General features: G+C 38.4%; 1 protein-coding gene across 8 annotated transcripts in view; it reads left to right on the top strand.

The window, feature by feature from the left end:
* Positions 1-21,251, top strand: part of LOC138620528 (protocadherin-9) — a 198,051-nt gene that overhangs the window by 31,475 nt on the left and 145,325 nt on the right. The gene's annotated exons all lie outside the window — the stretch shown is intronic.

The raw sequence follows: 21,251 nt of genomic DNA, 5'->3' as shown, positions 1-21,251 counted from the left end.
GGGGCACGACATCTGTCGCAGGACTCCTTGTTCTGCTTGTCACTAGTTCTATAACTCTGGCTGTATGTTTGGGGTCGTTGTCATGCTGCAGAATGAGTCCGGGACCAGACAAACGCCGGGCTCATGGTATTGTACGGAAAACAGGAATTTAGAGAAGTGAATAAAACATTTGCACTCTACTGTATAAATTTAGAAGATGAACATATATATTATTAGTATTTAATTAAAGTAACTGATTTATTATTTACCACCGTGCATGAAAGCAGTTGAGGGAAGTACACTCCCATGACAGGCAAAAGTAACAGTCCACGGCAGTAACTACCTTGACACTTATTTCCAAGTGACGGTAAAAAGTTGCTCCAAGGGCTTCATAATGAGTGAACAGCCATTTCTATCCTGACCTTTTCCTGCTAAACTGTCATAGTGGTTATTTTCATGCACACTGTCAGAGTAGAGCTCTTGAATTATCTTTAATGTCGGTGGTTTTAATGTCAAACCCTCATTCTGACAGGCACTGTAGGACGTGTCAAAAATAGGATGCATAACGTCAGACTGTCGGATGCTGATTAGTCCTTTTTGAATAATTTTGTAATAAACTTAAAACATGAAGTACAATTCATTTCCTTTAAAAAAATTAAAAAAAAAAAAAAAAAAGTAACATATAATACATATATGCACCCAATATATATGTTAAACGTCTACTCCAAAGCAAGTCTTAACAGTTAATGCCTTCTTAGAGAGCCTGAGAGTCCGGCTGGGAAACTGCCCATTGCTATGATTTAAGAAGCAGCTTTTATTTCGGTAAACTGTCAACCTTTGAGATCGATATGAGCCACTCACTAGCTCCACTTACAGTGCATTGTGGGAGAAGAAGATGAAGTACTCGGAAATACAGCAGTTCTCATAGCGTCTTCTTGAAATAAGATCTGCTTCGTGGTTGATGGATGGTGACCAGCTGACCCAAACAATTTAGAAATGGTCATAACACTGACAGAGGCATGTCTTTAGGTTTGAGTTTTGTTTGAACAAAAGAAAATCTTCAGTGGTATCAGGTATCAGGGTTTAAATTAGCAATTTTAAATAAGCAACAAACTAAACAAAGTATGCATATTAATAATCAAATTAGCAAACTCCCACGATACTAAACAGTGTGCCGTGGTTGCTTCCTCCATTAGAGACCCACATGAGGGCCCGGGACCTCCGTAGGTGGTTTGGCTCAAATTATTATTAGATCTCAGCCAGGGAGTCAGCCAAGTGGAAATGCAATCTGCACCGTGTGTTTGCATTCGTGAGAAAGTATCCACTGACAGGACAGCAACATTATTACCATGGCTTCTCACCACGTCTCTCACTGAAGAGTCTCAGAGGACGATTCCTGCTGCAAAAACAAAACTAAGTCTTGGCTCTGCCGCATCCACAACCGTCGTGACTCCACACCTGCTCGCGTACGGTGTGAGACAATGCACAGACCTGGCAGCATTTCACACTCTCCTGCACCGTCCTTAGTTTGCAAAGTGCTCATAAAAAAAAAAAAAAAACGGGTCCAATTACTAAGCTGACAGATGCAGACATCAAGTACTACATGTAAATGCAAGGACACAATCAGTTGGTTCATTGTCCGCATAGCGTTTCCAGATGCACATTACACTTTTATAGTAGGTGTAAATAGTCATAGTCCATTCAGCACCTCTGTCAGCCTCACAGTCAGTCAATGCTAGAGCCGGCTGAGTGCAAGCAGGAGCACTGGAGCAAACAATCTGCCCGCGACGCATGGATCATTTCTGTTTTGTCATCACGTAACGGAACGTTGACCAACGAGCTAATCTCTCAAGAAGTCAGTATATTTGAAAAATAATTTTATCCTTGAACAGCAAGGAGTAGCAAATACAAAATATAAGCATGCATACAGATATGTTTGACTGGTTTTGTTTGCAAAAGAAGCAGAAACAATTCTTAGAATACATAATAAATTATAAATACTGCAATAACTAAGCTTAACTATGTGCGCCGTTATTCCTATCTCCAATGACCCTGTCACAGTGTCAACTGTTCCTACATGTATGGCTGACCAACGTAAAGCACATACAAGGTGCAGTAAATAACAAATATTGTCAATACAGAACAAATATAGTTGGATATAAAACCAGTTGGATATGTGGTATTTGAGAGAGTGGATTTCTATTGACTTATGATGTCCATAGTGTTACATTCAACAACAATTCATAAGAAATGCATGCGTGAATGGATCCAGTATAATATAGCATATACCATGGCCGCTCCACGGAGATTAAACACACAATTTTACAAGCTTTCTGTTTGTATATGCACTTCTCCTGTTTGTCTTTTCTGCATCATTTGCATGCGTTTTTGACAGTTCAAAAAAAACAAAGTTGACTGTAGGATGAAGACAACCACTGATCTAATTTAAGGACATGATGAGGTTTCCATCTCATTACTACATGCTCTAAAACCAGGAAAAAAATAGCAGTTGATAGCTTGACAGTTTTACAGAATTGGCAATATAACACAGAAGCTGGTGCTCGTCGCTGTCATCGTCTGAAGTCGGGAATGTTACTTCAAAACGTGAATATTGGAAATTTGTGATTTTTGAGACTATAGCACACAGAGTAGGGCAGAATGCATTTTTAATTAGGGGCCTCATCAGGTAAAATATAACCTATAGGAATAGGATTGAAATGCAAACAAACGATTACTGACTATTTTGACATGTTGTTTCATTTCTATTCTTTACTCCAATGTGATATTGAGGGTATTTTTATACACATTTGTATGCAAACCGACATGTGGAGGAGTACTTTGCATTATATATGCCATCAAATGCCTTTAGAAGAGTCTGACTTTATGGTACGAGTACCTGTACATAGCACCATATGAAATAAAAAAAAACCCAGCTTACCCGGGCAAATTAAAATAATCTTTTACATCTTAAAGAGATGTTATCATTCATGTCCAAGAGGGTTTCAATCCTTTGATTTTTCTACAAAGAAGGTAAATTGATTTTTGCCCAATGTTAAGAAGATTATTTTTGAACAATGGAGCACATAAATTGAAGTCCATTGCCCATTTATACATTTTATCTACATGATTGCAAATATACTGTAGATCAAATGAGCAGTGGTTTCATTAAAGTAAAGAGTTCAAAAGCAGATAGAAAAGAAAATAATACATTTGTAAGAGGAAAAAGGTGAGACAGTTGGCTTATTAACCTCCACTTGAGGCACTTCTGAGCTTCTGCTAGACTAATTTTGAAAGAAGGCGTCACATTAGTGTCCAAAACAAATAAAGAAATAAATGAGATTATAGTACATGCAGAAACAATCCTATGCATGCCTGAGTGTGTATAGGAGCTGGACTTTTACAGGCATGTGTTATACTACAGTAAATAGGATGCAGAACAACTAGTGACATTACATTTTTACACAAACCTATTGTTGACCATACATACAAATCCTTTGTCAGAAATCGACTACCTTTAATATTCATTCTGACGTTTATCTACTATAGCCCCATGCACACGAGTAAATTTGATTAAAAAAAAACCAACCACATTAAAATGGGGTGTAGTCCATGGAGATTATTCTAACCTGGAAAATTTTATGGCTGGCCTGTTTAAATTCATTTCAGTGAATAATTATAACAAAATATCTGACAACAGTAGAAAGTACAAACTGGTAGTATCAGTAATTTGGGATGTAGGTTGCAATGCTGACAAAGAAATTATATCCGCGGCTCCTCTTGGCAGGAGCGCCAGCACAACAGCTCTCTGGCTTGCATATTGTGGCATTTCCATTTGATTGACAGGTGTGTCATAGCCAGAGACGCACTGGGCAGACCCCCAACTGCCGTTGCCTTTCCTGTCAGTGCGGTTGCTTTGAGGCTGTCTACATGGATTGTCTGGCCAACATGGAGAACATGGTGAATTAGAGAAGTTGACATGGTAAATCAGTGGAGTTGGCTCTGCAGTGCACCGCTGTGAGCCATGCGTTGTATCACTGCACAGGCTGAGCTTCAGGCTATGAGTCGTGCTTATCAACCAGCAGATGCCAGAGAAGGTATTTGTATGGGTGCCGATTTGTGTTTTTTTTTTTAGCATTTCAACTGTTTCCTGTTGAGTGTTCCCAAAGATCAAAAGTGAGTATTGGGCAAAGAATAATGAATCAACAGCCAAAACAAAGCACATTTTCAAAAATGTATATTGAATGTGGTGGGATTTACTGGTGTTTTTTTTTTGTTTTTTTTACTAAATTTTGGATATAACTGAAATGAAAAGAAAACCTTGGAGGGTTATCTCTTGCTGATTTGTAAGTAGTAGCCTAATTTAGCTCATTTCCACATTTTAAATTTGATAACTAATATCAACAAAAATCGGCAAGTACCACCATTGCTGCTTTGAAGAGTCACAGGTGAATAATTCAGATTTTTTTTTTTACTTGTATTTTTACTACACTGCTAAATAAAAGTCCTGCTTTCAAAATCTTACTTATGTAGAAATGTATAAGTATTATCAGCAAAATGTATTTAAAGTATCAAAAATACTCATAAGCACTAAAAGGCGACAGCCAATACCATTTTTACTATTGGATGATCATTACAGATGTATTTGTGTGTAAGCACAAAAGCAAAAATTGATAGAAAACTGTAGCTACTTTACATATTGTTTGTAGTTAAATATTTAATGTATCACATTTTATAAAATGTTCATGTATTTTGACTATAAACATCCATTCTTTAATAGATCCATCCAGCCATTGTCTATACCTGCTTTATCCTGAACTGGGTCATGCGTTTGCAGCACAGGCAGTATAAAGGTGGACGACCTGTCTTCAATTTCTCTAACTGTACAAAAGTGGAGCCAAAATATTTGTGAGCTACCTTTTTGTGCTAGTGGTGTCATTTGAAACAAGAGTTTGCGCGGTAGTGATCGGGGGGTTGAATTGCAGGATCAAGATCCCACCTATACATACATGCCTCCGCAATTGCTTCACTGAGAGCAGCTGTCAATCACGGCATCACTCCACCAATTTATAGCATCAAATAACGAATTAACACTTGAACAAACAACGATGTGAGTTTGGGAGTGTAAGAAGTACTTCATATGACTGACACCAGGTGTTTTGAAAGTGTATTTGAGGTGAACTTTGACTCTTTAGTTTGGCCCATGTCCCATCTTTTACTTTTGAGGAGCTTTTATGTCATGCATCTTCACATACTGTCTATGATGTGCAGTATTACAAAGTCAAGTAACTAGGGGTCTGTGGCGACATTCCCAGGAAAAATGACAAGCGGCGCACAGTTGGTGACGCATTAGCCATCACCCAGCAGTGGTTGTTACCTCTCAGAGGCTAGGTTCCAGCCGTTGTACTGTAGACTTGGTTTCCTGAGGGGATGGATAGCATAAACTATAATATGGACACAATGTGAATGATTAAAGGAAACTGATTACAGAATAATTAGCTACAGCTATTGAATTTGCAAAAGCTGTTGCTGGTGTACAATCACAAATGGTTAAAAGTAAACATATATGGGTCGATTAATAGACTTTGGTCTCTTCCCCCTCGAGAGAGAGGTTTTGGGTACCATGGATACTGTGTGCAGAGACTAACAGCATTATGGGAAAGAGGAAATAGAGATATGCTGCGGAGAGAGAGGAAGGAGGAAAGAGACAGAGAGTGTGTGAGTGTGTGTGAGAGAGAGAGAGTAAGAGAGAGAGACAATACACGGAGAAAGATAGGAGCGTACATTCATAGAAAGAGATAGTGAGTTTCGGTGACACAGCAGACAAAGCGTTATCAAGAGAGAAAGAGAACTGCAGCGTTTTGATAAAGCCCATCACACCACGCTCAGACCACGCAGACTACCGACATCCAAGCTCGGCCGTTTCTCAGTGGTCAGAGTCGTTCCCTACCTCGCTGACCTGCACATAGCCAGGAGCTCTAATCACTGTAAAACTGATTCATTAAAATCTGCTGTTAGTGAGAGGACACACACACGGGTGAGCAAATGGACCACAGCCAATTATGTGATTCCCTGCCAGTTAGAAAGAGATTTAGGCATTAAGCATTTCTGAAGAGGGAGACGGTGATCACGGCAGCGCATTTACACATTATCATAGGGTATGGAAGTATGTGTGTGAGCGTGTGCACATGCAACATAAGAAGTAGGCTGACGGACGACTCTGTGACGCTGCCTTAGAAATCGTTCCAATGCTTTCCTGATAAAAAAAAAAAAAAAAAAAAAATGTAAAAGGAAAGTATAAGAAATCAAGTTTTCAACAGCATAAAAGGTTCCATTTTTAAAGGAAATGTAAACACAAAGTTCACAGAGAGGTGGAGAGGTTTCTAAACAGCAGCTCTGAAGGATAGAGTTGTGATACAAACAGTAATCACACCTGACAAGTTATCTCAAAATTTTCAATGCAATTTCAGGCCACAAGTGGTTTCTGTTTGTATTGTTGCTAAAGTAATATCCCCATGGTAAATGCTTTCCATTTGCCGTGTTTGATTCTTGTGTATGACAAGACAGGCAAAAGACCATCAGAGGCCTTTGGGCCGATTCAACCAGCAAGGAAAGTAGGGAGCCAACACCCTGACTAGGTCTGATTTCCACGTGTGATCCGACTGTTGGAGGTTTCAGGTCTTAAGGAGGAACCAATCTAATAAGTCAAGGAGGCGTCATGCTGTCCCTTAAGTCGGGAAATTAAAGGGGGACTCCTCCAATTTTACAAAAGATCATTTTTGTCGTCCTGAGGAGTACTAATGTCCACTTCTATGTTCTCTGTGGCTCTTGAGGAATGTTTTATGAAGCAGGAGAAAATAACCCACATCATGTCAAACTGATGTTACCAGGGTAATTTTGATGTGCAAATTGGGAGGTGTGGGTGTTTATGAAAATGTCCACTTACACTATAGGAAATATAGTAGTGGGTATTTTTGGAGCTGTATTTATAGTAGGGACTAAAAGTCAGAATATCTCAGCCTGTTTTGCACAGACTGCACCGATTCTTGTACAAATCTGTCTCACAACATAATGAAGGTGTAATGAAGGTGAAGGTTTAATGAAGGTGAGGGTGTAATGCTGAAAGGCTTAATGTCCTTTTGGCATTTTGGCAAACGGCCAGACATGCCATGAGTTAGCCAGCCCCAGTGAATTCACTGTAGGGCCTTGTATTCTCTTTGTGCCCAGTAACAACAAGCACACAAGAAACAAGCTTGATTTTTTTTTTTCCCACTAAAATTGCTCTCACAGTGGGTTTTTAACATTTTAAGAGCCAATTAATTTATAATCAGACATTTTGTTAACTGGTTCAGAGCAAGATAAGGTAGCAGACACAAGTGCACCATTCAGAATTAAAACAAATCAAAGGCACCACTTTGACTAACAGTGAGTATAAACCATATTTTTCGAGTGCATTTCCATTTCCTTTACTGGAATTGGGTTCAGCTGCTGTGATGTCATTTCAAGTTCAGGCCTGCTTTGGTATTCTTCCGGATTATGCAGTTTTATAAACGTACACATCCTCTCTGAATTTTGTCTATTATTTTCCTCGATACTATTATGTAAAATGATCACATTTCATTGGTCAAAGGTATAACATGTACAAATTCACATTACTGATGTAGAACTTAAAAATAAATTAGATTGTAGTACAACTAGAAGGTTGGCAGCCTCTCCAGCTTTCTACGCTGCATTTCACTTCCTTGTGCTCCAGGCATGGATTTCATGGATAATATGCCGGATCTCACAAAGAAAACTGCTTTATGGCACAGAACAGAGGGAGAAGCATTTGACCTGCAGCTTTTAGAATTTATTGTAATAACAGATGGTCAAACAAGTTAAAGGTTGATGGCAAAATCACATCCAACATTCCATCTAACAGCCTGAACTTAATTTCTTCCCATAGGCTTCAAAAACTTGGATCTGCGATTTCTTTCACTTTTATTTTCTCTTGTTACCTTTAGGGCATACAAAATTTGTCTGTAGTGTGAAGTCGAATCAATAGTGCAATATCAAGTGAGCCTCTGTTAAACATCCAGCTGTATTTCCCCTCACCAGCAATTCTGGGTGTTCAGCATGCGGCGTTGAGAGGAGACCATGCTTTCAAACGTTGCTGTGCACATCTGGACTGTAGTCGAAAATTAGTGATACATAAAGAAAATCGTAACACAAAGTCTGTTTCTAAAGTACCATTTTTACCACATGGTTGGAATTTGCCTCTCTTTCCCCTTGTCCTATCAGTGACAATCTTGTTCTCAATCTGCGCCGCTGCTGACCTACACATTTTTTTCTGTCTCTTCCATTTCTCTCCGTGCGAGCAGAGATCCTCAATATCCAGCTGGTTTACACTCGCTGTGAAACACAGTGACACTGACAGGAACCATTGAGTCGGCTGACTTTAGCTCATCTGCGGGCTTCATCAGCCTGGAGATAATCTATCTGGACCATTAGCTTTGCTGACACACTTGACTTCATCTAATTCCCTGACATTAGGGATTGACCAGAGCAGATAATATCAGATGTCTTTGTGTTATTAATTGTGGATTACCTTATGTGGCCCTACTGTTGACTCATTTACATCCGCTCTAATATTATTTCTTATCGCTTTGTGATTTATCACTGCCTGGTTTTGGCCTGCAGCTTCAGGTTGATTCTTTCAGGTTCACTGTCGATTTACATATTCATGAGGAGCAGGTTCACTGCAACCCACAGATGAAGCTGGCAGATGCTCCTTTGATACAAGAAAGTGTTTTAATTATAGTAAATTAGGTATTTTTGACATTCAGACCTTGGAGGGTGGTTAACAAGATACTTATCCCTAATATATAAAAATAACAAGCATTTAATCTCAACCTACAATATCTTAAAGGAGCTTCAAAGGTTAGAAAATGACTGTGCATTATATGTCAGTTTCACCATATTCTGCATACTTAAAATGCTACTGTACTGCATTCTGCATCAAAATAGTGGGGACATACTGCAACAACATAACACGGGGCTGTTAGCGCAATAGGATTGTGCACCTGGAATAACACTAATATCATATTAAAGAAAAACATAACCATGTATTTTAAGTTAACATGAACAAATGCAATTTTAACACTAAAAAGGACCCTTGTGTTGAACATGCTTGAATAGATTTACATCTCCACTTTACATTTAGCACATACACAAACTTATCTGACCAAAACCACCTCACACAACTAATAAGTATTGTCGACTAATGAGTATTATGTGCGAGATATTTCCCCACCAGATGCAGAGATGAGATTGAGATGCAGTGAAAGAGAAGGAAAGCTTTTCCTCTCAAATGGTTTCCCACAACTATTATACCTTATGTTCAGATACAGGCGCAGTCTTTAGAGAGACAGTTACATCAGCAAGGATAATGAACCGCTTAGTGTCTCATTTGAATGCACAACAGCTAGCATTGAGTCCATCTCAACCTTTAAGAATGTTTTCTAGGTATTGACTTTGTTTCTGCATCCAAAACAGAGCAGAAAGTTCATTGTGACGACTAATTGTTAATTCATTCATTAATTAAATGCAATTAACGATTCAATTGTCTTTTTTCTATCACTTTTTTGCAACTATTACCCCTAATCATAGTTCAATATACTGTATATACACAACTTATGAAGAAGAATGAGAGCCATTTATTGGCCTTGAACATTGGTGCATTTAGATAAAAATTACTTAATTATGAATTTTAGACTTTGCAAACAGATATGACATTCATAACAATCTAAATACACAAAGCATATGACTAAAATTACTGATAATGACAGGTACCAATACTCAAAATAAACAATGCACTATTTTGGTGCTAATTCTCCACTCCTGTGTTATTAAATCATAATAGAAGAAGGGGACGCAACGAAATGACATCATTAAAGAGTGCCTTTCATACGGGGGAAATATGACATGTGTTACTAACAATTATGCAAAATGATTTCAGTCAGTTCAAATAATCAAATAATCATGATCAGACAATTATGTAATAATTGTGACAGGCATATTTGAGAGTGACTTAAATCTGTTCAGTCTGTGATTCAAAACTGAAGCTTGGAAAAGCTTCTTCCTCTAATTTTAGCTTGATGTCAAACTAAAACAATTATTGCCACATGCAAGACCAAAATGACACGAATGTTTCCACCCTAGATTGCATTTGCTAAAATTTCTCAAGGCATTCTCTGAATTTGCATGCTATATGAAAAGTAATGAGTTGATCAATGGGGTGACAGAGTGCACTGCAAAATGTTGAACATATGTTTGGAAGAACTACACAGATAAAGCTATAATTTAACAAAATTCACCAAAGCTGTAAAGAGCTTTGAGAACTTTAGATGCAGAGTACGTTTTCAGTCTGAATGGGGACCAGCGTAAAGAAAACATTTTTCTTCATGTTGGACTGCGTTTCATTTCAAGACATTAAATACAATTTTCCTTACAGATATAATTTCACCTGAAAGAAGGAAAAAAAAAATTGCATAGAAAACACTTTTGCAATAATTGCTAAACTGACTGAAATGGATTTTGACATCTTCACGACAAAAAAACAGGTGATGGACATTAAACATAAAGGGAAGCATTTTCAGACTTACATTGTCACTGCTTGCTGTGATCAATATGAGCTAAAATAAAAAGTTACAGCCTCTTAATTTTACACGCATAACAATTTCAGCTTGAATGGTGTAATAAAACATTAATTTTATTGACACATAAAAGTATTATGCTCCAAAATAGATAAACAAATAAGGGAACCAAAAAAAAAAAATCAACTTTGATTGGTGCATCCATTTGAACTCATGCACGCTCCTTCATAAGTGCTGAAGAACCCTTTATAGTAAAAGGTCCAACACTAATGATCCCATCACTGTCCTATATTGAGCCCGGGAAACTACCGAACATGTGAGCATCATGACTTCAGGGCAATTCTGGTCTTTAATTCAGCAGCACAAATAAAGGAAGGCTTGTGTCTCGACTTCCCGACATGCAGTACAAGTCCTACAATTGTCAAAAAAGTGCTGACTAATAAGGGTGTTTTCTCACCCTGTCAGCTGTAATGCTCTCTCACATCAACATAAACATTCTCAAACAGCATTCAGCGTGCTGACAGACACAAATCCAAACCAACTGATGAAATTTTAATTGACTATCAGTGTCTGATGGTTAGGCGTATGTCTGAGCGAGGTGGGTATCCATCTTACATTTGCCACCCAGCTGTGACTACTAGTGTCTGATAAGAGAAACCACAGACAAAAACAATTGCTTCCAATGGCAAATTCAACAGCGATGTTATTACAATTTCAGGATTCAATTCAAGTATTTTTGAGATAGGCTTCAACTGGAGTGACACATTTTTGGTGAAAGTCAAATGGGAGTACACGTGACTCAGAGATTTCATTTTTCTTTTCAAATATGTAAACACATTTAAAAGGAACAATACAATTACTGGGCCTCCACCCGAAGAGATTTTACCTTCAAGCTGTAAAAAGTGTTGACGTATCAACCATTTTTACAGCACAAACTGTTGCAATGAGGTCAGTAAAAATGGATAATTCTATTTATTAAGGCTAGCGGACTGTAAAGGACATATGGAACCATGAATATATTTATTACTACACACAATATAGTATGTCAGAGGGACAAATGTTGGCACAGCTGGCCGCAGATGCTCACTGGCTCACATTTTACCTGCATTTTAGATAGAAATGCCCTTTTTTTTTTTTTTTTTTTTCTACAGTTCAACCAAGATAAAAGCGATCATTTGTTCAAAGGCTCAGAGAGAGATACTGGCCTCCAAACTGAACATACTGGGACTCACCCTGAAGCCAGGAAGCAAGAGATCTTGGAGTGATCTTTGTTTCTGATTTAAATTTCATGTGTCAGGTGTCACAAAATCTGCTTTTTTGGAAAAAACATTCCAAAGTGAGGCCGTTTGTCCCGCTGAGCACCACACAGAGACTAATGCAGGCTTTTAGAACCAGCAGGCTAGATTGTTGTAATACTCTCCTTTCTGGTCTACTGAGGAATACAATAAATCAGTTTTAATTAATCCAGAATCCTGCTGCACACGTGCTGACTAAGACCAGAAGGAGAGTACACAATACACTAAAGTCTTTATAGCGGTTGGCTTTCTCTTTGACTTTAAAATTATTTTAATATTTTATAAGGCACTACATGGCTGTGTCTTGCACCAGACTATCGATGATAAATGCTTTTAATTTATGAACCATGAGGAGCCCTTGGATCCTCTCGTTATTCTCTTTTAGTTGTTCCAAAAAGCACACCGGGAACCTTTGATGATGCTGCTTTCAGCCATTAACCTCCAAGTTGCAGTCTTTCAGAGGATTTGACAGAAACTGAAAAGATTGATATTTTCAAGCATAGATTAAAACCTATCTGTGCAGTCTGGCTTAATGTCTTTTTTTCTTTGGTTATTGTAACTGTTTTTTTTTAACTACATACTTGTCTATTAATGCTGCATTACTCAGTTATTTAATCTAAAAAAAAATATATATATTTTTTTATTTTTTAGTCCTTTCCTTTTTAAAACTGTTATTGTCTTTAATTTTCTATTCATTTTATTTACATTCACCTGGTGCTGTTTCTGGGATTTTACTCACGCTCCAATGTTCTAGCAAATGGCAATTACCCTCTCGTGGATTTGCTAATCACTTGTAAAGCACTCTGATTTGTATTCGTAGTGCAAGAATAGTGGAAGTCTGTGTATTTATGATTAGCAGCATATAGCGAATGCGCATACTTCTGCCACTTTTTTTTAAGGAAGTTATAAATAGTGTAGGTACCATATAATCAAGACACGTTGCATGCAATTAAGCATGGAGATCTTTATGTTCAATCATGTCAGTGATGCTAATGGTTTAAAAAAACTGTATGTGCTCATGGCGGTAGTGCTGCTCCTTCTAACTTTCAACTGACAATACCATCCTTGGAGCCCTGCACTCTGGCAAGTGTTTCTATAAATGACCAAGTGTTGGCACAGAAAAAGGGAAGTTTCCATTCAGCTTATATGTACACTGTGTCTTACTTGAATGCTGCGCAGGATTCAGTCTTGTAAGTGTGTATTTTTCAAGAATGCAAGAATCCCCATCAGTGAGGAAGTATAATGCACTGAGTGCACGGAGGTTAGACAATAATGCCTCTCACTCCATACAGCTCATACTGTATGGCAGGATACAGCTTTTCTTTGGGACCGATACACATAAATGGGATACAGTGGATTTAGGCCACTTTAAATTCGTACAACTATTCTACCCGTCATTGTCCAGAGATGGATTTAAAGGGGTCGGAACGTGGGTATATTGGACTTATATGGGTGAAAACATTGCTCGGCCTCAGGGGGGAATGCTCAGTTGACTTAAATGCAGCACTTTTACTGCAACCGCTCCTTCAATACCACTGAGCTCTTTTGAAGCAGAGCAGCGGTTTCAAATTGAACAAAGAACTTTTGACGAGATGGAGAAACAAAGACAGAGGCAGATGGATATAGACGTACAGGATACAGATAGAAAATGTCTGTGTTGTGTAAGAATGGCTGCCGAGCTGTATAAAACAACCGTCTTTTGCTGCACTGACAATGAAACAGTAGGTTATGTTTCTATTAATCCATCTGTGGATTCAACAAGATCACCTATGTCTTCCACTTTTGTTTATGTTAAACACTAACGATTACATTTTCAATCACACATAAGGTCTGGTTTTGACAACATAAACATGCTTTTGATTGAAAATAACAAGTCTGATCCACGCAACCCAAGAGGAATCTTATTGACAATAATGTGTAAATCAGCCCTTTATTTTGAAATTTCAGCCCAGCACTCCTATCAATTAGGCTCATGCTGGGTGATAATACACAAAGTTTTCTGTCAACATGTTAGATACGAGAGCCCGGCCTTTATTTCAAGTGTATTCTTTTGCACACAATCTACAAGCTAATTAGAAATGTATGTTTTCCACGGCTGTTAAAATCTGGTTCTAAAAATGACTTTCAGTCTAAAGGTGTGGTGGATTTTGTGTCTCATCACGAGTTAAAAAGCTAATTCAAAGGAGTGAAGAGGGAACATCTGTAGCTATGAACAGTTTAAACTACGAGACACTGTTCTCTCCAGAGAAGTGAGCCAAAAACTACTGCCTGCAAAGAAAATGAAGGTCAGAAAAGGACACAACAGAGTGACCACTAGAAACCCATCTGATGTGAGAGAAATGTGCTGTGCTGCAACAACTTTCTTCAGATCCTTCGGGAGAGCTCCGTGGATAACGTTATTCTGTGGCCAGAACCCGAGACAGACTCCCAGTGAGATGAAGTCCTACACTTGAGAGATGAAAGGTGCTCTTAGAAAATAGATGAAGGGCTGAGGAGAAAAGAAAAAAGAAAAATGCACCAAACCTGAATGTTACATATTAGCGTAGTTAAATAGGTAAAGAGACTTTTTAAACGGTTGAAATGTTTGTTCAGTCAGGTTACAATTATTACAATTGCAACCTTTTTCATCAGAAAACCTGACCTCCCTATCACCTCAATCTCACTTCAGCATCTTAGAACAGAGGCAATTTCCACTGTGCAGTAATGGCACACAATTGTTGTGTTAATGCATTCCAAATTCATAAAATCTGCTTATTAGGATTCTGCCACCAGTCCAGCTGCATTCCTTGAAGCTATTAGCGGTTGTTGAGGATGGTTTGGGCTGGCCTCAGCATTGACTGTAACGACAAGGACAGGGGTGCCAGGGAGAATCAATGCTTCACTGTGGCTCAAGAATTAAACCGTAACAGCCAGACGGCTCCCATTGAGGGCCGGATGGATGTCTTTTTCAACCACGTGATTGATCAAGGTTTTATTTATCTTGTCACAAGACTTTAACCTAATTTGTTTCCCATTTGCTCACAAAGCACCTTCATTGAATAGCCATGTTAACAATCCACAGAATTACATCTATTTTTCTCTCCCCTTTGAACACACTTTAGATATTGTGTCTGTGTTAATTTACATAAAGCACTGACACTTTTAAACTCATGTAATTAATCATATCAAAGATAATCTTAATTTTTGGCAGACACACACACACACACACACACACACACACACACACACACACACACACACACACACACACACACACACACACACACACACACACACACACACACACACACAGTAGGCTTTTCATTAGAGAATATTCTCTTCGTATATGTTTTATTGCAGCAGAGGGATGATATTAATTCCTTTCCATTTGTTCTTTCTGAACAGAGTAGAGGTGCATCATACGTATCTTCTTTAATCTGCAACTATGCAAAGATGTCCTTGTAATTGAGTGATATTTTTTGCTGCAACACTCGCCGCATGCATTTCCATTACATTTCTGTCATAAAACACCCTCCTCACTACTGTCGCCTTAAATGGAATGTCAATACTTAGTGTGTGGAATGGGAAGCGTGGAAATGGGCTTAACACGAGGACCCATAAACATAAAGTTTAATGCCGCCACCAAAGCAAGGGCCAATCACAGCATAGCTTTGCAAATCAAAGAATAATAATCACAGATTTTCTCGCCTAGCCATCTCAACAGCTTAATATAAGTAAGTTAGTAGCACCCTCTTGTGCGTTCTCATTTTCTAATCATCAGAAATTTCCTTCCATCCAGTCCATTTTACTTTTGCAGTGCACACTTTGCCTCTTCTACCCCCACCCTGGTTGTTTAATATATATATATATATAATTTTATTGTTCAGGCAAAAGAGAGCCACAAATATTAAAAAACAAACAAACAACGAAAATAACTTGAGCTAAATCGAATTATTTTATATGAAGGAGGGATTGAAATGTGGAATAAGAGACCACACGGCTCAGCTGATCCCCGTCTGATGTCCAGAGGGAAATTCCCCACATAAGGCCACTTGATGGGCTCATTTGAATTACCAGAGCTCCGACTGTAAGTCAGCAGGCTGCTAAGAAGGAGACGGCCATGCCAGCGCAGGGTGATTATGGCTGTAATATATTAACCGATAGTGAGCAATTCCCAGAGACAAGTCAGATGATGCTGTGATTGATTTTTACTGTACTGTAAGTGTTAACGTTAAAACTACTGTAGGTGGACTGAGCTCATGGTTGTATATTTTGCGTTGAGACCAATCTACAGTTTACTCTCTCAGTTTTGCACTCGTCCCCCAATCCATCTCAAGAAGCACATTTATATTTAAAATCTTCCCATTTATCTATGTACAATATTCATGGTGTTGATGTATTGATGTGATTAGTTAATAAAAAAACAAGCAAATGGCTAAGTAAATGAATAATGATTGGAAAACTGCTTGAGTAAGTCATCCACTAACTGTAATACTGTATGTAAAAAACTGTTTCTTTTCCTCATGAGTCTCGCCACTAGTCACAAGATAAACATCATGTTATTTTCTCCCCAGTACACACATGCGCACGCACACACACACACACACACACACACACACACACACACACACACACACACACACACACACACACACACACACACACACACACACACACACACACACACACACACACACACACACACACACACACACACACACACGCACGCAGACGCACATACTTGTTGAGAAATGAATGTTGTCTTGTGATGTCAAGGAAGAGTGCATACAGTGGTATCTCTAAGGTAATTAAAGAGAATTAAAGGTCTGCTGTGACTGGGAAGGCTTGGCAGGGCTAGACTAATGGTAAAGCTAATTAAAGTGTGTTTTATCCCCCTACTGAAACTCATCTTCTCATCCCACAGTCAAGAGAAAAGTTCAACAGAGTTCCATGGAGACTTTCAGCAATATGTTATTATTCTTACCTTTACATGTTGGTCATTAAAGTTCATTTTCCTCAGGTTTACCTATATATTATATTCATGGCCCAAGGAGGCCCATCAGATCATCATGCTCTTCTTGTTTTTTTAGCTGTTCCAGAAAGCACAGGAAGTATTTAACTCAAGATGAACCTAAAGTTTACATGCATTTTCATTTTGAAGATGCTTGTTTCCAAAGCAATAAGTACAGTTAACCTACAAAAGAACAAGAGCGAGATCTCGGTAAGCATGTCCTTCCCAAGCTAACAGGTTGCCAAGTGCTAGAGTTCAAAGCTAACAATTTTTTTTAAATATTCATTGGTGGAAAACAGCTTTTGGACTCTGTGGTTTTTATTTTTATGACATAGTAAATTCCACTGTTTCCTGACTTGTGCCAAATTTATATTTTGGTGACTTGATATAAACCTTTAGAATTTTGAAGGTGATGTAAGGATGGTGACTCAGTTGTTCTGTCACTTTAAATGTTCCAGGTTTGAAATCATGTGCATTCCATGTGCTCCACTTTCCTCCCACTGCTCAATGACTTGCAGTTTAGGTAAATTGCAAACACTAAATTGCCCTTAGATATGAAAAATGTTGTCTGCTGATGTGTGCAACACTCTGGGATAGGCTCCAAATGGCTACTGATCCTGCGAGGGCTAAGAAGGTATAGAAATTTAGGTGTGAAGGTTTTCTCAGCCAATCAAACCCATACTTGTTAGATAGATTAGATCGTATCCAAAAAAAAAAGAAAAAGTTTTTCCTTTTGTGGGTATCGTTCAACCAGTCAAGATGGACAGGTAACACAGCATTTTCATTCAAAATGGCATGTCTAAATGTGTATGTGGGGTGAATAACCTTCAAAGATGGTAGCGATAGTTGAAAGGTGCCTCTACTCTACTGCCACAGGTCAAGAGTGTCTCTTTTTCTAATCTGTCATTAAACTTATTGCTGAATTGCGCAATGGTTACTCTGGGACCTGAACAACACAGTAGGCAAATGGGCTGGTGTATATCCTCCCACAGGAATATGAGGTGTCATATTCACTTGTGATTATAGCTGCACCTCCCACACAAGGAGATCAGCTCTACTTGGGAGGAGTTTTTAACTGGTCTTGTTGAACACCAGACGCACCCACATCCACTGAAAAAGTATTCTTTAGACCCTATTCCACTAAAACATGGTTGTACAACATGATTCTAGTCACAAAATTACCAAAAATAAGTTACCACAGACTGCTGCAATGGTACTATGATGCGTTGCTGGTTTAATTTTGCTTTTCATTAACACTGTAAATTGCCTGAGTACATTCGATCTTCGACTTTCTGTCAGTCATGCAAACCTCATTCAATAAATTGGAAACCAAATTAATTTTACTGCAAAAGAACACCAACACCGCTATTTGTCATTTACCAGTTTATCTTGGTCAAAACACTATGCTTTATCTATTTCTATGGATTCATTGACTAGAGTGTACAAATTAGGAAGTCCAAATTAATTGAATTAATTTGAATGTTAATTTCAGGTAAATGAAGATGGTTGTGCACCATCAAAATGTGGCGTTCAGAGAGTTAGATAAAGAATAAAATATCAGTGCAAAAGTAGGCACCTGAGTTCTTTGAGCCACCATAACTTTAATTATCTGTTTATCCTTTGCTGCAACATCTCGATCTAAAACCCTCCATTGTTCCATTTCAGGTAATGGAAAGTTTATTGAAACCTGATATCTCTGCAGGTACTCAATCAATCTCAATAACCAGCTTTATTCATGCACCTTATTTTTGTTGTCAGCGTTGACAGTATCACACTGCAACCAAGGATTTACCACAATCACTCTGAGTGAAAAATGATCAATTGCAATGTTACCAACTCTCACTTCCCCTCTGTGTCACTTATCGCGGTGGTGATAAATGACTTGGTACCAATAAATAATCTCACATTCCGGGCGGTTTATGGAGAAGGACTGACATTAATTAGAGTGACAGACATGTGGAATATATTAAAACGATATGTAATGAGATAGAGGTTCTGAGTATTGCTCGACCCATTTTTACCCATTTCTCTCATAAACGGAGTAATAAGAAGAACTGGGGAAGGACATTTGTGAAGAATCTTGAAAAAAAATGTTTGCACATTTTGGGACTAGATGGTTGATTTCACTATGCTTGTCATTGTAAAAACAACTATTGTATAGAGCAGCATTGGCCATCACACAGACCGCAGTAATAAAATGGCATGAGGTTATGTGCAGTTGTAGACCAACTGTTCAACAAGACTAACTCAAAATCGAATATATTGCTGGACCGTGAAACGCTGAGGGGCTTTTAATGTGAAATGGATACAGGAAGTCTCGGCATTTTGACAACCATCGGTGACTTCATCAGTCCGTCAGGCAGCATTCATTCTCCCAACTGATGGTGTAACTTTATGACACAGACACTCAGTCACTTAAGCGGTGACAGTGACAGTCGGTGACAGACATGCCCCTTAAAACTATGTCGTAGGTCCTTGGCTGCTGATTTGAATGGCAACGGCCCACCTCATAACTGAAGGAGACGTAAATGGACATTTTCTAACCATTGAAAGCACAAACCTAGTCTCTCCACCACACACAGAACAGATGCCTCATGGCAGCGCCAGCAGTGCTCACTGAAACCTTCTGCTCAGGGATCTTGGTGAGCCAATTTATATTTAATGCCAGCCATTAAGTATCATTGCAGTTAAAACTGAATGGTTCATATTTCTATGGTAGAACAAATTGCAGTTTTAAAATGTGAGCTAAAAATAGAACATTGCATTAACTACATCGGGATGACTAATGCTAGTGTTAGCTCGGATAGTATTAACTTAGTTTTACTTTAACTAAGCTGACACGGCTCCAAAACATTTGTGAACATCACATGAGCAAAAAAAAAAAAAATGTACGTTAGCAACTAGCTAACAACTAGGTAAACTTAAAAAAAAAAAAAAGTCAATTGTGGGAGGCTGAAGTCAGAAAGAAGGGTAATAATAAAGAGGAAAAGCTCCATGTTTGATTAAGATGTATCTTCAGTCACGGGTACTGTTTGTTTCCAGTTGTCCACTGACTGCACTAAATCTTGAATTCATTGTTTCTCTGGGGAATTTATTTTCAAGATTTTGTGTTTGCTATGTTTATGTATGAGGGTCAGCAAAATTAATTGCAGCTTGTTTGTTTGTATTTCCCACTTATAACTGCATACAAAAATCTCTTTTTATATATATTTACATTTTTTTTTTTTTTGTTAAATATGTAGTGGTAATCAGAAATAATGTCAGCAGCACATGCACAGTGATATTTGAGCCCCCTTAACATTTCAACTTCTCATCGATGTATGCTGATAACAATGTTCCAACCAAGGATGAAAATGTTAGCCTCATTATGTGTTATATTAACTCTCATGAGATGATAATGTTGCACGTGGTTGAACTGTGTATGTTTAACACCCGCTCAAATTCTGTATATGGTCCATTAAACTCCTATAAATAACCGTATGCCATAGAAAAAGTTGAGGTTCATACTCAAAATGTGTGCGTTTGTGTGTTGCTGTGGTGGCGGGTGGTGGCTGTTTACTTGTTTATGATTGCGTGTGTGAGTCACACCACTGAGGCAGTTTTTTACCAATGACAGCAGACAGGCTGACAGGCTGACTGGCATGTTGCCATTCAACAACAAGCTCAACATAATTGAGCCTAACATAGCTTTAATAAAAGTCTCCACCTGTGTTGCATAGCTAAATAAAGCCATGAGCAGTTGATACACTGGTAGACAACCTATAAACAGATAAATAACGGAGAATAAATGCAAGTGAGCTGACTATTTTTAGGAGGCAGAAAACTGTCCTAAGTAAACAGGTTTGGCAAACAATATAGCCTTTGCTGATAAGAAGTCCAAGTTGGATGCTATATAGCACCGCTGCCCAGATAGCCCATTTCCTCCTTTCTCTCTGCTCCTGCTCTGTGTTGTTGGTCATCTGGAAGTCAGTTAAAGACAGTGATTTATGCCTGGGGCTTCATGCAGCATAGCCTCATTACACACACCCATTTTGAGAATCAGCAGATAATTACAGTATACATCATAGACCTCATGGGGCCGAGCAGATTCAGTCCATTCCACTGGCCTGTCATTTAGGGCAGAAGGCCTCAGGAATGGAAAACTGGATTCTAACCTCATTTGCTCTTCATTTTATAGAAACTCCTGTTGAAAATGAATTTTTAAATTACTCCAAAATATATAGTCAAAATGTTTTTTGGGAAGTGTATATCTTAGTTAAGTAAAGCCAGTATAGATTATGAAATGATTAGTATGTGCTCCTCCAACTGTGAAGTCTTCATCCCTAACTATGTTTAAAATGACAACCGAAACAAAGT

Source organism: Brachyistius frenatus, unplaced genomic scaffold (genome assembly GCF_029030835.1).
Source record: "Brachyistius frenatus isolate BFR_SWC_R1_liver_20210118 unplaced genomic scaffold, ASM2903083v1 Contig_24, whole genome shotgun sequence".
Classification (NCBI taxonomy): Eukaryota; Metazoa; Chordata; class Actinopteri; family Embiotocidae; genus Brachyistius; species Brachyistius frenatus.
The sequence above is the reverse complement of the archived record's forward strand: the minus strand, read 5'-3'. Positions and strand labels throughout refer to the sequence as shown.